This window comes from Triplophysa rosa, linkage group LG5 (assembly GCF_024868665.1).
Source record: "Triplophysa rosa linkage group LG5, Trosa_1v2, whole genome shotgun sequence".
Taxonomy (NCBI): domain Eukaryota; kingdom Metazoa; phylum Chordata; class Actinopteri; order Cypriniformes; family Nemacheilidae; genus Triplophysa; species Triplophysa rosa.
The window spans coordinates 4,067,545-4,084,872 of record NC_079894.1 but is presented as its reverse complement, the minus strand read 5'-3'; the positions used below and the strand labels follow the sequence as shown (position 1 = coordinate 4,084,872).

General features: G+C 37.1%; 1 protein-coding gene across 2 annotated transcripts in view; it reads left to right on the top strand.

Annotated features, from left to right (window-relative positions):
* Positions 1-17,328, top strand: part of tnr (tenascin R (restrictin, janusin)) — a 155,362-nt gene that overhangs the window by 64,638 nt on the left and 73,396 nt on the right. For both annotated transcript variants that reach the window (XM_057333098.1, XM_057333099.1), the window contains exon 3: positions 2,808-2,855. The gene's annotated coding sequence lies outside the window, so the exon portion shown is untranslated. The remainder of the gene's footprint in view (positions 1-2,807; positions 2,856-17,328) is intronic.

Here is a 17,328-nt window from a genome sequence, read left to right as displayed (position 1 = left end):
GGGAAGGAGAGAGAGAGAGAGAGTGAGAGAGAGAGAGAGAGAGAGAGAGAGAGAGAGAGTATTACTTACTGTCTTACCCAGTAAATATATTTCTTATTCACTGTCTGTAAATTGTGAATAAAATTTATTATCACAAGTGTCAAAACATGGAACTAATATCAATTAAAATGTGACAGGTTTTATATCAAAACCGTGAGGTGTGGCCGTGGTTTTAATAAAAAAGCGCTGATTTCAGCATTTTTGACCTGTATTAAAGGCAATAGATAAATCAAATACTCAAAAGTAATGAAAGCGATTTTTTAACCTGATAAATCTGCTACTCTGGTAATTCTGTTTTGTTATCATAACTTTATTATTGTTTAATTATCGATATGGAGGCACAGAGGCACTTCCATTAATCTTTCAAACCATTAGAAATACTGACCCATCAAAGTAAGTTTGCTATCCAAACAGTTTTAAAGGTAAAAGGCAAGGCCACAATTCACTGAGGTGTAATTTACAAATAAGGGGATGATGGAACATTATTCAACAGGGCTGTCATGTTACAAAATGATTCATAAAATCTAACATTTAAATTGAAAAGTGAATCATAAATCAATGAGCAGCGATGCGTTGAGACTTCAACCCTCACTGTTAACTCATTGAGAAAACTGCATTTCCACTTTTAATTCCAAGACAAGCAATTAATCTTAATATGCAAAATGTGCAAATGAATCTTAATATGCAAATGATCTCTCACTTATAATACGAGCATAAAATAAGAATATAGTGTATACAATTATATTTAACCACATTGGTATATGAGAAGATGAACAGCAGGCAAGCAAAAACAAATATTCTCCCATTACTCGTTGTTCCTAACCTGCGTTCTGCTGTATTTGTCTGTGAGCGTGTAACTAAAAAAGGAGTTTCTTCATGAAGCTTGTTTGCCTGATACATACCGTAGATATTTTTGTTACACTTATAACAGATAAAAATAACAGGTAGTTTTATTTTTGTTTATTGTGCATGAACACAGGGTTGCTACCATTACATAATATACTTTAGTACACATACTGTACACATATATGATATCTGAAATGTTTATGACCTGATCTCAAAGGAAATCGTAGGTATTTTACGAGGTGGCTAATTTGTATGAATTGTACGATGTGAATCATATGATTATTGTACAAAAACATATGCTTATTAAAAAAAGTTAAGCCCCACCCCTAAACCTAACATCACTGGCGCGAAAGCAAATCATTCCAAAACGTACAGTATGAATACGGATTCATACGAATTAGTCACAAATTTATCATAATTTAATCAGTTTATCATAATGAGAAACCATTAAAACTACACAAAAGGGTTTTATTGTTTGTATTTCACATTTTGTCAGAGTTTATGTTCCTTTTCTCCAAAATCTTGTTTATAACCAAAGATAAAAAAGTGTGAAAGCAGTTCCCAGTGACAGGTGATAAATGGTTATGGTATTGGAATCTATCTGCTGCATCAACACATCGGAAATAGGATCTCTGAAAGATAACAAATTACATCGAGTCGGCCGTGATTCACAGAGAACTTGTGCCATGCTGAGCCCACAGTGATCCCTCTCTCTGATGCTTCGCTGACTGACATACTGCACCGAACGCACCGGACTTCCATCACGTTTGGGTTGTGGCGCACAGTGAGGCTCATAAATCATTGGAAAACCAGAGGAATTTTCTCGACGGTCGACCTCTGTCTTGGTCAAAATGTTTCACTGCTCTTTGTTAGAACATTTTGGAAGGAAGCGAGGGCGGTAAACAGCGGTAGCGAAAGTTTCACACCGGTCCTTCGTGAAACCTTCGTGAAAAGGGGAATTGAAAAGCCTCAACAAGCGAACCGGTCGAGATGTTGATTGTAGCCCTTCACATGTTGCGACTTGCGATGAAAGGTGAGCCCATTATGCGAGTCCAAATGAGCGCCGAAGTCTGTGTGAGCGGGAACATCGCAGGTACCCAGATTGTTTGGCACACCGTGGAATGGACAGAGTGTATTTGTTTTCATACCTGGTCTTTTTTATTCATGTATTCATTTGCAAGATCCATTTTTTGTGCCTGCGCAGCACTATTTTTGTTCGGCCTGCCTCTCGCATTTTTCTCCCTCTGAGAAATCATTTACATTTGAAAAGTTTGCTTACTTGCTCTTCCCAAAATGTCTTTGTAGATTTGCCTCTCTCTGAGGAAAAGGACAAAGTTACTGTGTTATTTTCTTGTATTTATTTACATGCTGTTTTCCACAGAAGTGTTTTTTCGTTACTTCGTTTTTCAATTACATTGTCCTGAGCATCGCTTGGTTTACTGGATTTTCAAATATAACTAAATCCATAGGCTGCATCCTTGGGGGGAGCTTGTTCTCTTAGCGGTCTGCTCATTCAAAAGCTCCGATCAATACGCATATGCATATCGGCACAATGGTGTAATAGGAAGCACACGCTTAATTTACATCCCTCAACAACAGCGCCGGTCCACCCCGAAGCCGTGCCTGTAATGACATCCTGCTACAGTCTGAAGGAAAATTAAATCCATTTATTTTTCACATTTGTACAAGCTCACAACTAACAACAGAAGCCGGAGAGAAATTGGCTTTATCTTGGCTCAAGGTGAACAGCATCTCTCCCTAAGGAGGAAATGTGCAGATTAGGGCCACAGTGTGATGAGAAAACACCCTGTGATACAAAGGAACAATAGAGATGTGAAATGTGTTTTATTTGCACATGTAATTGCGTATGATTGTGCATGTGTGCATCTGTATGGCTTCCTCACCGATTCTTTCTTTTACAGGTGCTGGTTCTCCATTTGTGTGGTTGGACATCAACACTGGCACTTAAGGTAAGACAACACCGTGTCTGTGATAACAGCTGAGCTAGCAGATACATTTTCACAAATATATCAATATCGCATACTTGCGTTGTATATAGAAAGAAATATGATATGCATTCATTGCTGTTTATAAAAGTGACAGAAAAAAAGAAGCTGTCTTTGAGGTTTTATTCACATATCAACACATGCTTTAAAGCAGTGGTTCTCAAACTGGGGGCCGTGGCCCCCTGGGGGACCCCAAGATGGATCCAGGGGGGCCACAGATTTTGTGGCATTTTATGTAATATAGAAATTTATCATAGATTTTATGCAATCAAACATCAGAAAAATGACACCACCAACCAAAAGAATTGAGGTTCCAGCATTGTATAACTGAATGTTTTTGGTTTAATTAAAATTCTAAGTTTACGATTATACGTCTTTATATGGGGGGCCGCAAAGCGATGCACTTAACACAAAGGGGGCCTCACAACGAAAAAGTTTGAGAACCACTGCTTTAAAGGGATAGTTCACTCTAAAATGAAAATTCTGTCATCGTTTACTCACCCTCAAGCTGTGTTAATTTCTTTTATTCTGTTAAACACAAAAGCAGATATTTTGAAGAATGTGGAATATCAAACAGTTCTGGGCCACCGACTGCCACAGCAGTTCTTTTCCTACTGTGGAAGTCAAACGTGGCCCAGAACGGTTTGCTTACAAACATTCTTCCGGATATCTTTGTATCTTTAGCTCTAACGCAAGGGTATTGTGGTTGCCAAAGTGTTTTTGGTGCATTTCAGTGAGGTGCGCTACTGTAACTTTGCTCGGTCATTCATGGTGGTTTCTAGGGTGCCTTCTCTAACATATTAAAGAATCTCTAATATTTTGGTTCCCAAACATGGCCCGGGCCATTTATTGTTAGTCTGATGCCACCTTTTCATCGCAAACGACATTCAGACACACTAACATGGTAAGCAGCATAAGAGCTTTTATTCTTTGAATGTTTGCCATGGTAAAATTTATAAATGACTGCAAACAATAATCAGCTATACATACAGTATATTCCAAAAACTGCCAATAGTTTAGGAGGAAACATATGGAGACAATATTAAAAATAGGAATGTATAAATTACTTGGCTATTCCTACCTTAAATTTATAAAAACTTTATTTTTGTGAGTGGATGGTCTGCCACAGTGCCCCTGATTAACAACTTCAAAGGCAATTTTCTCAATATTTTGATTTTTTTGCGCTCTCAGATTCCAGAGTTTTAAACGGTTGTATCTCAGCCAGATATTGTCCTATTCTAACAACTCATATATCTATAGAAAGTTTATTTATTCAGCTTTCAGATTATGTAAAAATCTCAATTTCTAAAAATTGACCCATAAGACTGGTTTTGTTGTCCAGGGTCACATATGTGGTCTAGTTGCTCAAGTACAATTTTTTTAACACATCCGAAGTTAAAATTTTACATCTGTGCAACTCCTCATAGGAAATGAATGACGTCCGGTCTATCAGCCATAGTTTGACATGTGTAGTGAAGAGGCAGTTTACGGAATCAGTTCTTGTACAAATAAAGTAACTGCACACCTCAACATAAAATTCTGCATGCTATCCTTCATGTCCATAACAAAATCGCGCAGTACCTGCTATATACCAAACACTTTCACATTTGGTTATTTTAGTATGAAATAATCCTTTTAAATGTCCAATGTGTCATTTTTTGGAGGATCTATTGACAGAAATATAACATACATAACTATGTCTTCAGAGGTGTATAAAGAATTTACATAATGTAGCGTTATGTTTTTATCACCTTAGAATGAGCTATATCTATCTACATACACCGCGGGTCCCCTTGCATGGAATTCTCCATGTTGTTTCTACAGTAGCCCTAAATGGACATACTGCTCTACAGAGAGCGCGTTTTGTAAATACGTTATCTTATTCGGCAAAGAAGCAAAATGTGACGACATCTTAGTTCTGTGTGAGCCACTGTAGTGCTTCGAAAGGGAGGGGTGGAGTGAGTCGTCGGTTGCAATTCAACAACCTCATCACTACAAATTTAGATGCCACTAAATTTCCTACACTGGACCATTTGATCCTGTACATAGAGGGTTTTTTTTAGCATACTTACTCAATACAAAATGTATATTTCCACTAAAGCATATAATTGCCTAAAGCATATAATTACGCAAGTTCACTCTTTTCGTACAGAACCTATGTGCTGAAAAAACAGGCTTTCTGTTGCCAATTAAATGTACTATTTTCTTCCCCGCTGGAAGACGAGCGTGTTATCACGCATTGCATGCGCATTAGAGTCCAGCAGCCAGCGACAGCTCAGCATTCGCTTTTGTGAGTCGCAGGCACGGCTGAGGCTCGCCAGCTGATTGAAATGTTCGGGGAGATGCCACGGTTTGTTTCTCACAATAGTAAATGAGGATTTAGGTATGTGTCTCCGTGACCTGGGTCCCTAGAGGCGGAGGCGACTTGGTATTTTTAACATCTTAATGAAACGCTGAGAGGAGCTCTAATTGTGCTCGGAGTGCGTGGAGGGAGAACGGCGGTGAAGTGACAGAACTGGAAGCCTTTGATCTGAGGACTCTAATCAATGTGGATTAGCGTCCTTCAGCTCAGTTCCATTCCGTGTCTTTGACAGGCCCACGACTCTCACATTAATGAGCCATTAGCAGAGATAGCAGTTCACAGACGTCTGTGGATAACGGCACTATTTAGGGTGACACTGAGAACTCCCACTGTATAGTGATTACTTTTAATGTTAAACTATCTGGAGTGTATACGAAGCTAAAGGCTTGACTCAAATCTGAGGGCGCGCCCCTGCGACGACTTCCACGAGCAACGTTTGTTTATCTCTCCTCTCTGAAAGATTATATGTGACATGCGAGAGCTGAAAAGAATCCATAGGTTGTCATATTGATGGCTGAGAAAGTGAGAACTGGCAGTGGAAAGCCGATGGCTTTGTAATGTAATTCAGACATGCGTCGGTCTGAAGTCATCTCATCAGGTGCGCTTCGGGTTCGGATCGAAATTCAGTGACCTGAGAAAGACAGCGGCGAGATCCCTGATCAATCTCAACCTGAGCTGCTCAATAATGGATGTGAGGGAGTCATACAATCCGAAATGCATGTCCAATTTCACCCCGTGATCCATCAGTGAATCGAGATCTGTTTGCATCAGGTGCAGCGTGCGGGCCGGTCCTGTCTGTTTCCTCGTGGTTGATGTTATATCTATACCCTCATTTCTTTTGGCAGCTTACACGACCTATGTTACATACAAACCTCTTCTTTGTGTGGGAGAATGCATAGACGTAAGTTTGTTTGACAGTGCTGAAGACAGAGGTCATGTAGTTGACACTGGATATCCGTCTTTTGAGTACCGGCTAGCCATTGGATTTTGAGAGACTTGTTAGGAGGTCCATGCACTCAATTGTAAATGTTTGTTTATGCATTTGGCAGATACATTTGGATTAGTGCATTTAAACATCATTGTATACATTACATCACTGTCTTACGCATATATGGATGGTTACAACGGACGCACACGCCGGCCCGAAGTTGATTTCCAGTCTGTGTTTGGTTATAATATAACAATTTATTTTATATTGAATTTATGTTAATATTAATTTATTTTAATATTTTATTGTATATTCACTGTATTAAATTAAGTTAAAACTACTCAATAGTTATTGATTCTTTGCAGAGGTCTACCCGAAGTTAAGTTTGGGCCGTTGTTGTATGTGGTTGCCGCTGAAACCGCTATAAATGTCTTTGTCCCTGTTAAAAAAACGGTAATATTCCAGCAGCTGGGAAAAATAGCTCTAGAAAAATACCATAAAATAAAATGACATGTTTTTCATGTTAATGTACACCCAACTTGTAAATTTGCAGTCGATTTCTGTAATTTAACATTATATTACTGTATTTTAATATCTGGAAAATAAATCAGTAAAATTCCATAATTTTGCTGTAAAATTGTTGAAATACTGTAAAAAAAACTTGAACTTTCTGTATCATTGGTGCAGTCAATGTTTACTTCTAATGTGACACTATTTTCTCTATTTTATTTTCACATCATCACATTTTACCATGTAGCAAAGATGTAAATGCATGCCAAATTGTGATAAATCTTTAATAAAAAGCAGAAAAAGAAGCAAAAATCTTGCCTGAAGACAGATGAAAATTGAACTTGAATAATACAAACATCACTAAGCAGCGCTCCTTACTCTTGAGAAATGTTTTTCATTTGAATGTAAGAGTGCCTTCTGTCAATTTTCCGAAGGTTAGGACAATCTAAATAACAAATAGCTCAAATGCTCATGTTCATCTAGATCTGTAAGTTACTAAATTCGCCTTCTGACATTGTTTGAAATGAGTTTGTGTTTTGTTGTCCGCTCTCGTGGCCTCATCAGCGGCCGTCTGACTACACTGACTTTCCTCTGGGTTTTCTGAAAGCCCAGACAATAACTGTCTGTTTGGTGAGTAAAGGGAACAGAGGGCTGTAAGAGGGGAAGATGAAAGGTAAATATCCTTTAGAGAGGGATGACTTAGAGAATGGCTCTCTCAGAAGGGGTTGCACTTAAAAGTAGAGAGTATTACGCTTCCTGTCAAATGCAGCCGCCTGATAAATTATTTGATTCAATGACATATAGGGAGAAGAAACATTGTGTTAGCTGGGAGAGCACAGCCAATGATATCCCCATAAACTAGAGAGGTAGTGTAGTAGGTGCGTCTAATATATCAGCAAAGATTTGAAAGATTTATTCAGTCGTATCTTGCCAAACTCTCTCAGGGCGATTACTACAGGCATAGCAGGACTTCATTGTGCTCAGTGTTTCAGTGATGCTCTAATTCAAAGACTGACACCAATGAAAAGTATGCAGAATTTTAATTTTGTGTTCGATTGGTAGTCGTAATATGTTTGTTTTGTCGCGACGTTTTTTTTCCGTTGTGCCGTGACTCCGGAAAATCAACATAAGATCCACTCTGACCTAACTTTAGGTACAAAATAGGGCTGGGACAAAATGTCATGCAATTCTTATGCTCAGTTTCTCAATGAATTACGGTTAAACGTAGCCACACCCATTTCGCGGAGAAACTCAAATATGGGACGCAGAAGAAGAACGAATTACACACGTAGTTCCAGGAAATGCCAATGGGCATATTCTATCGCTGTTCTCTTAAAAAATAAAGATAGTGTATGGAATTAATTTCCCAACTATTTATTTAAGCAAATGGGCGATCTTGAATTTTTGTTGAAATGCAATTGTTCAATTGATTAAATACCAGTTAAACTTGCTAAATTATGACATGGATTCTGGCATTATTTGAACACAATTCCCCTAGGAGATTTCATATTTGGAATAACAAAGACATTCTGTACAAAGATAAAACACTTTTTAATATAAAATAATATTGTTTTAGTTAGTAAGCTGTTAAATAATTATGACCTTGATATCTTTAATACTCACGAAAATTAAAATTATAGTGAAATTCATGGTTGAAATCAAACTTTGATGCTTGTTATCTCACAATTAGATTAGACTTTAGCCTGGATCACATATTGTTTTAAAGTTTTTCAAAGAATAGTGCGTTACATATCGTCTACGCAAACTTTTACGTGACAAAATATATTCTCTTGTTTTCAGCACAGTATGATGCAAACTAATTTATGTTAATTTGAAAGATGCTTGTTTGCCATTCATATCTACTTAGTTAGTTAACCAATGCTCAGGTGTGTTAAATATACAGTTTAAAGTTATAAGAAAATGCACAAAAGATGTCAACAAGTCCCGATGGAGTGACACTTGTTTTAATTACAGTTATTGTCTTCAGGGTTCGAATTGAGGGGGGGCTGGGGCGGTCCCGGACCCCTCATCAGCCTTAAGGGACACCTCATAAAGTCTAAAATAATGAACTAGACTACTTAAAACAATACACTATTGACCGTTATTTGTCCAAATTAAAATGTCATTTTTATCTGAAATATATCCTATCCATGCATGCTCAAGCGCGCCACACAGTGTTCAATGAAGACATGTACAGAGAGAGATGTCGTGCAGCGTAAAACGTGTCGTGCAGCGTCAAACGGATCCTCTCGTATTGAAATGGACATACAGGTGGTGGAAAAAATAGCTAGGCTAAGGGAGCGAAACTATTTTTTATCTTTTGCTCTCCCCAAGAACATTGCGTTGCTTTGCAAAACTTTTGCGTTTCCCCAAGAATATTTTCCTTTCCCTCATAAAACGTTTGCAGTCCCCAGAGATCATTTTGCGCTCATGTGTGGCCAATACTGTACAATCCAGATACCATCTCCTAAATTGAAAGAGGCGATTCTTACATGTGGAATTTTGCCCAACCCTGGGTGGCAGTTGAAAAGTAAAAGAGCAACACTGCATGCTGAGAATATTTCAGCAGTTTATGAGCAATTATTCAAAGACTTAAGAGGATTGAAGGAGTGGATTGACATTTTTGTGCAGAGAGGGCTACTTGAATCTAAATGAAGCCTTCTGTTTCTCCTTTTACCTAAAAAATGTAATGTGTGTCCAACTGCACACATTTGTACCTCCACGTCCTTCATGAGAGTGGTTAAAACACCCTTTTGTTCTTTTATTTTCAAATTTTGAATAGGTTTCCAATATGCATCAGCCCTCTATAAACCCAAGCCACGTCTAAGCTCACCATTGTCCCATTTTGTTCATTCTATTGAAGTAAATACTCAAGCATAAAGTTAAATAAAACGCATTATTTTTTTTATCTTACATTCAGTCATGCACGAAATGGGACAGCACACAAGTGGACAGCAGGGAAAATAAACAAATAACAAAACATTTTCAACTGCCAGAAACAAAAGAAACTAATCGATAAAACACGGCAATTATCGTTTTTGGCATATCTACCTGTATGCTGGAACACAGCCTTATGCTGTGATCCTTTGTGAAATTGAAATGTTTGTGAACGTACAACAAACCCTAATTAACGAAACCTATTTTAGAAAAAAACCTTGTGAAGCTAGCAAAATAGATGTAATACACATATTTGTTTGTATACTTTTGAAACGTTTGTGGTTTTACAAAGTTGGGAGTTGTAGCTAATCATCCCAGCTGCTGAGCTTTCTTTGACCGTGGGCAATTTTAGCCTCAGTATAAACTAGTGAAAGGATAAATAGTGTTTTAAGAAAGTTTATTAAAGGCTGCAATCTTTTTTTGGTAAAAAACAAAAATCATTTTTTATTTTTATTATTTATTTATTTAAAACGAATACAGAAAATAAAGAAATACCATTTCTTGGCAGTGCAGGAAGAGGCAAAATTGTTGGTTTAACTTAAAATTAAAACGTTTGGTTAATTAAACTTGAAAATATTAGTCCTTAAGTTTGAATCAAATTTTTAAGTTGAAATAACTCCAAATTTTAAGTTAACAAGGTAACTTTTTTTAAAGTTGAACCAACAAAAAAATAACAATAAGAACTTTTTACAGTAAGCTTACAATAATGATTTATAATTCGACCTTTTGGTTACGATTTCAACCCTTGTAAAGATAAGTACAGAGAATTACCTGAAACTTTGTTTCACATGGCAATAGAAAGGCAAACATTATGGATTTATTGAATTGATCAACTAGCAACAGTGTATATTGTACTAAATGTACAACACATATAGAATTATGTTGGGGTTTATTACATTATGTAAATTTCCTCCTCAGTGTCACTTTCACTACATCTTTTCAATCCAATCTATGGCATATATTGTGTTTAATGGCAACAGAATTCAGTTTCCCGTGCAAATAAATACCGTAGGAGAGACGTACCTAGAACACGGTTCCTTGTGTCCCTACATGCTTAAGTCTCAGTTGCCTTGGGAACTCTGGGAGAGAGAGTGAGAATGAGCCTTTAAAACCTGCTGGGTCGCAGGTGCTGGAAATGAACAGTGTCCAATGATCCTGAAAGAAAAGGCAATTTGGCAGCCACTGTAGGAGTAATGAGAATAGAATGGTAATGTTGCGAGGCTGAGCTCTGTCGCAGGAGAAGGGTGCGAGCGGCCCGGGTCGAGGCCAGCATCCGCGGCAGTCTTCACGTTGAGGTGTTTGCACATTAACCTGCGTAAATAGGGGTTGCGGAACCCCCCCTCCTCCCAGCATCCTCCTGCACGTCTGTGTCTGCCTGAGGGTAAAACTCGGTGTTTGAAGTCTGAGTTTGTAGTCAGCTCTATAAATAGACAACACAGACATCTCTTTATGCCAATCTTGTGAGTGCAATGAGAGCTAGCCATAAGATGCAATGCAGGAGCGTTAGCGAGAGAGAGAGGGAAGGGAATCTCCAGAGCTGGATAAAGAGATGGATGAGCCCTAGCTGTCTCTTAAGGGAACTGCTCCTTATGTTCTCTCAGCCGTGACATATAGTGATACTAGATCAGACAAACTTGAAATAAAGGAAGGACTCCACTTAGGCTGGACAAGTTTAACCTACTCCAGACACACATCAGCGAGCTGAAAACATCTGTTTAGACTAGTTCGGACAGACAGCATGAATCCGATTTGAATCACATTCACACCACATTTGTATCTACATTTGATGCAAATATGGTTTGAAATCAGATTCTCATTTATGCCTTTCAGACCCACAAAAGTAGGATGGAAAAGGGCATGGCAACCAGATCATTAGCAGAGAAGTTATTTATGTCAAGTAGTTGGTATCATTATCACACTTTTCACAGGTGAATGAATCAGTCCTTTCCTTACCTTTTGAACTTTGTTTATCTCTTAATTTAGTTTAGTATTTTTATAAAAGGGTTATAGATATGTCAGAGATATGATCACGTTTACCCTGTAATATTTCTCAATAAACTGACAATTTTTAGCATCTGGGGACATCCATTTATTAAAAAAGAGTAAATATTTTGTGATTTTTAAGGTCCTACTTTGGTTTATGGAGTGTCCAACAACAAGTTTATGTGCATACAAGGCGTAAAAACACTTTCGTTTTCTAATAATAGGCAGTTACTCTTACCTTTCTTCTTGAATGGCTCCCAAATGATTCGTTCGACAGATGACTCGTTCGCGTGATTCAGAGACGACTCCTTTTTTCCGAGTCAATAACTTTGTTTTTCGTTCACTTTCGGCTTTACAACTTGGCAGACTGCTTACATTCACACACAGCAACATTACACACATTTTTTTCAAGGACATTGTAATACTTACTCTTTAAAAATTGTCACCTAATATGCTTTCCATTCTACAAATGGTTTCAGGCAATGACATTACGTACACACTGTGCGTCAATTTGGATAAAAGCATCTGTCAAATGTACAAATATAAACATTTGTGATGGGGACATAAAAAGGGACAGCATGGTAGAAATAACCAGAATACATTTCTAGTGAATGAGGATGCACAGTGGTTAAGATAAAATACTATAGTGGTGAAATGTACAGACATAAGAATAAAAAAAAACATAAGAACATAAAAAAACTGAGGGGGAAAAACACAAAAGAACACTTTCAGTGGGAATTTCATTGATTTTAATGGAAAAATCAGAGGCTATGAACTTTGAACCTCTGAGCAATAAGAGTTTCCTCTCTTTGTAATGAAAACTATTATAAGTTGTATTGTTTTCAGCAAGGCAGTTTCATCCGTCATGGCTTTAACTTAAGGCCAGTTAGAGACAGCTTACAGCACGTTAGCACTGCAGTTTTTTTATTGGTACTTGCTATCTTTCCATTAACAACAAGGCATTTACAAATGCGACATGAAGCCAACAAACATTCCCATCTGTTATCTTTGCAAGAAGTTAATGCTTTTGTTGACCTCCTGATGCCCTAACATCATGCGGGCTACACGTCTTTATCGCAAACTCCACTGTTCGTGTTTTTTACTCTAAACCTCCTGCTTTTCTCTCTGATCAAATCATGACTTGAACACACAGCAAACACTTACTGAATCGTAGAAGAATTGTTGCTGCGTAACATTAGCGAATCACAGCAGTCCTTGAAGACAAGGACATTCATCAGGTTCCTGCCTGATGATTGCAAATGTGCTGCGCCGCAGACTCGAAGATGAGTCGCGTCACCTGAACATCTGGTAGAGCCGTAATGATGTGACATGGAGAAATACAGTCATTCATGTTCTCAGTCCTGACATTTCAATCAGCCATGTGTTTGTGTTCTCAGAAGAATGGATAGCGTGTCTGAAGGGGAAAACGAGCTCATCTTGAGATTCGATAGATTGAAGCATGATTCGTGAAGGTTGGAAATAGTGTGCCGCATAGACAACGTATTTAGGCCAACCCGGAAGTTAGCGGCGCACTGGTTCCCTCGACCGAAAGCCTATAGATTATTCCCACAGACTTTTAGAAGATCGCAAAAATTAAGCTCTGTGGTTAGCAAAGGTTTGTGATACATGTATGTTTTGTCTATCAAGATAATCTTTACAAATAATCACCACTTTTATCAATTTTAAAGCCTAAATACACTGAAAAAATTTTGGAGTGAAGTTTACTTGAAAAAAGCTAGGCAAGGATTTCCACTCAGGAAATGTTAGTAAATTGATCAGAACTGTCCAAGTAAATGCTAAACCCATGTATAAGTAGTTTTTACTAGAAATTCCCAAGTACGGGGTCAAGTAAATTTTACTCATCCTTTGTTTGTAAATTTTATTTAAGTAATGCTTCTAAATATACTTAATATTTCTTAACAAGAGTCCTAGTTATCTTTTCCTCAGTAGTCTTTACTTGTTTGTTTTTTGTAAATATTACTTGAAATCATATATGAGGTATTAATATGTGTTAAGTAAAATGTATCTGAAGACCAAAAACGCTGAGAGGTATTTCACAAAAATACTTTTATTCAGTGTTTGAATTCAAATATTTAACAGCTTATTTAAAAAACAGAGAAACAAATAAAAAAGGTAATCAAATAAATCAATTCAGATCCATTAAACCACCTTCACATTTCCTCTGGCATCAGTTAAAATGTTTTATTGGTGAGAATGGTGAGTCCAATACCTGTGGAACAGATGAACATGGATGTTAATGCCACAATTAGATTATTTGTCATTAATAATTCAAATGAACTTATTGACCTTAATGCATTGAACATAGGCTAACGTTATACCAATTTTTAAACGTTAGAACAAATTAGTTCAAGATCCACCATTCTATCTGTAACAACAACGCCAGTTCAGAGCTAGCTAAGGCAGAGTTAGCTAAGGGTAAGTTAACACTCACATACAGCAGGCTACTGCAAGTTTATCAATATCATATTGGTTATATACGGAGCATAAACTTGATTTAACTTTATGAATATGCATTACATGGTTAAGTTATTTGTCTAAGTTACTTAATGTTAGACATACGAGACTTGACACTACGTTTAGCAAACTGAACACTGTCAACATATTAATAGCTTAATTTAGCATCACGTTAATTCTATTATCCATGTGCATTATAAAAAACAACCGCGTTTGCCAACGTTGTCCAGAAATGTTAGCAATACCGAGACTCAATAACAAGAACTCAAACAAACCAGCGAAAATAAAGTTTATTAACGCTGCACTATGCTGCAAACGTTACTACATGAATTAAAAAGAAAACATTTAATGACTTATCATAGTTTAATCCCCTCAGGCACTGAAAAAAATGTTTCGATGCGCAAGCTTTCCTCAGGCTCTTCGCGCCAGTTGTAATGTCCGAAGTGGGCACGCGCAGCTATTATATGGCTGTGTGGAGTATAATTTACTTGTGTTCATCAGTTTTATACATCGCTTAATTTAATGTCAAAACACCAAGTAAATATTACTTGGCATTTTCATTTAAATTTACTTATGTATTAGAGCACAAATAATTACAAAGGAACCTCAAGTAACACATTGAATTAAACGCGACATTTTAAAGTAGAAAGACAAAATACAACTTGCTTGTAAAACATACTCGAGTAATGCTAGCTTTATTTACAAACTCAAAAAATCATTTTTTACAGTGTACAATCTCCAGAAGTAAAAAGCTAACATGAGGCTATAAACAGACTACATTACGGTCACTCGATAACAACGTCACCACCACCAAGCCTCCCACAACTCTTTCAAATGTTATTAAAAACGTTTCCTAATAGGTAACTTTACCGTTTATTGATCTCTATCCATGTTTTTTTTTTTAGATTTATGGCCATGTTGAATTACTTGTGAGATTTGTATGCGTGTGATGGCATTTAACGTTCCCGACAATGTAGTTGCATTTAGCAACTTGTTAGCTAAACTGCAACTGCTGTTTTTAAGACGTGTAAAAGTTTTAAAGAACAACAAGGGAGTTATTACTGGTGTGTTTTATGTCGTAGAATAAAACATGTAACGTTTTTGATGACCCCAAAAATTCTTTCAGAAAACATACTTTGGGGCAATGGAACCTGGAGTGCTAAAATGTTAACTCATGCTAGAAAACGGCAAAAACTCTTTCAAACACATTTTAAAAATGTGTTTCCTAATAGGTAACTTTACATTTACATTTACACATTCGGCAGATGCTTTTATCCAAATCGACTTACAGTACATTCATTAAACTAAACATTTGTTTCTGAGTACATGCAATCCCTCGGTTCGAACCCATGATCGTGGCGTTGCTAGCACCATGCTCTAACCTCTGAGCTGCAGGAAAGCACCGTATATTGATCTCTATCAATGTTTTTTGGAGATTTGGGCCAATGTTGAATTATTGGTGAGATTTTTATGTGATGACATTTATGTTCCCGACAATGTTTGTAGTCGCCTTTAGCAACTTGTTAGCAACTGCTGTTTTAAGAAGTTTTTAAAAGAGTTATTACTGGTGTTTTTTATGTCGTGGAATAAAACATGCAACGTTTTTGATGACCACATATCTTGTTTCAGGCATTTAAAAGAAACCATTCAGAAAACCTACTTTGGGGAAATGGAACCAGAAGGGCTAAAATGCTAACTCATGCTAACAAATGCTTAAAAAAATACCTCATGCCTGCACCACTCTACTAGCATACATAACTCCATTATTTATTCGTGTTTTTTTCTGAGTGTACTGAAAAAATTGGTTAGAGAAATAATTTACTTTTGGAACACTGAGTCTTAACTAATAGCTAGTTTTCTGACGTGGCCATAGATGGAGAGGCAGAAAGAGTTTTGAAATGTTGAAATTATGTTGTCATCATCTCAATAGCTAGGTTTTATTTTGAAGAACAAGAGAATGTCATCTCTATGAATGAAGGTGAATCTCCTTGAGTGGATATTATCCCTCATTTCGATGTCTTTTAAAAACTTTTTCAATTTTCTTATCACTCCTTTAAAAACAGCATTCTGTTTAGTGCCTACAATTATCTGAATAGCTTACCACAGTTCTTAAATATGTCTGTGATTATCATCAGCAACAACAGCCTTTATGAGAGACATCTCGAACCAAAAAACAATGATTGTAATACAGGATGTTACATCAGCTCATCAAACATGAAATTAGGCAATTATGATCCAATTGTTCTTTTCCTGGTTATAAAAACATCACATTTCACATCACGTTTTTCTTCTATTATAGAGATATGTCATCACGTATCATTTGTAGTACCATATTTGCATTGTACATATACAGTATTTGCAGCCCATTGTTTTCACATTTCTTTCATTTTCACTGAAAAGTCATACATTTTACCACATTGATACACTTTTACATTAAATAATTAATGTTGGTAATATATACAGCACCTGCTGTGAGACTGTGTTTCTAATACATGGACAGCCATTCTGTGACAGAAAAGAGAAATCCATGTAATATAAACATGCTGTCGGGCTGTAAATTAGGATGTTGGGAAAATGCGCAGTCTCTGGGCTCTGTGGTCCTCTCTGTCATATCTAATTGAGAGCTTTCCTAATTGAGTCTTTCCATCATGCTGTCTGATGGGATTCTGTTCTTGTCACCCACTGTAGGCTGCTTTGCATTGCCGTGAGCTCCAGTCAAAGAAAACTTTCCACCAGCCCATTATAACAAGAAAAAGACAGAGTCGTCTGAATGACCTGCTCTGACTTCGCTTTTGAAGACAGCTTGTGTAAAAATACAGCAATCCATGCAGCGTCTCCAGTTCTGTGTTCTCTCTGTGGTCTGTAATCTTTTCTATTAGAGAAAACAATAGACCATAGGAAAGAAAATTTCTCAAATCTTCAGTGTTGAATACAAAAGAAGAAAGGGGAAAGACTTTGCGGAAGCCATTGTTGGAGTGTTGAAAGCTTGGTGATTTCAAGAACGATGTTGAATTCAAATGTGTTCTGTTGTGGCTAATATTTGTGAAGTGGGCTGTGTTATTTTGGGCAAATTTGGATTCCTTATTTTTCGTCTGCCTATTGCATTTTTTGTGAGGTTAAATTGGTTGTGCAATGTCAGAGCACTTGTGTTGGAATGAGTAGTGAAGTTTGCCATTCATTCATGTAAGAGGCAAGATGGAGGTGGAATTAATGAGCCACCTGCTCCAGGGTTCAGTGCCACA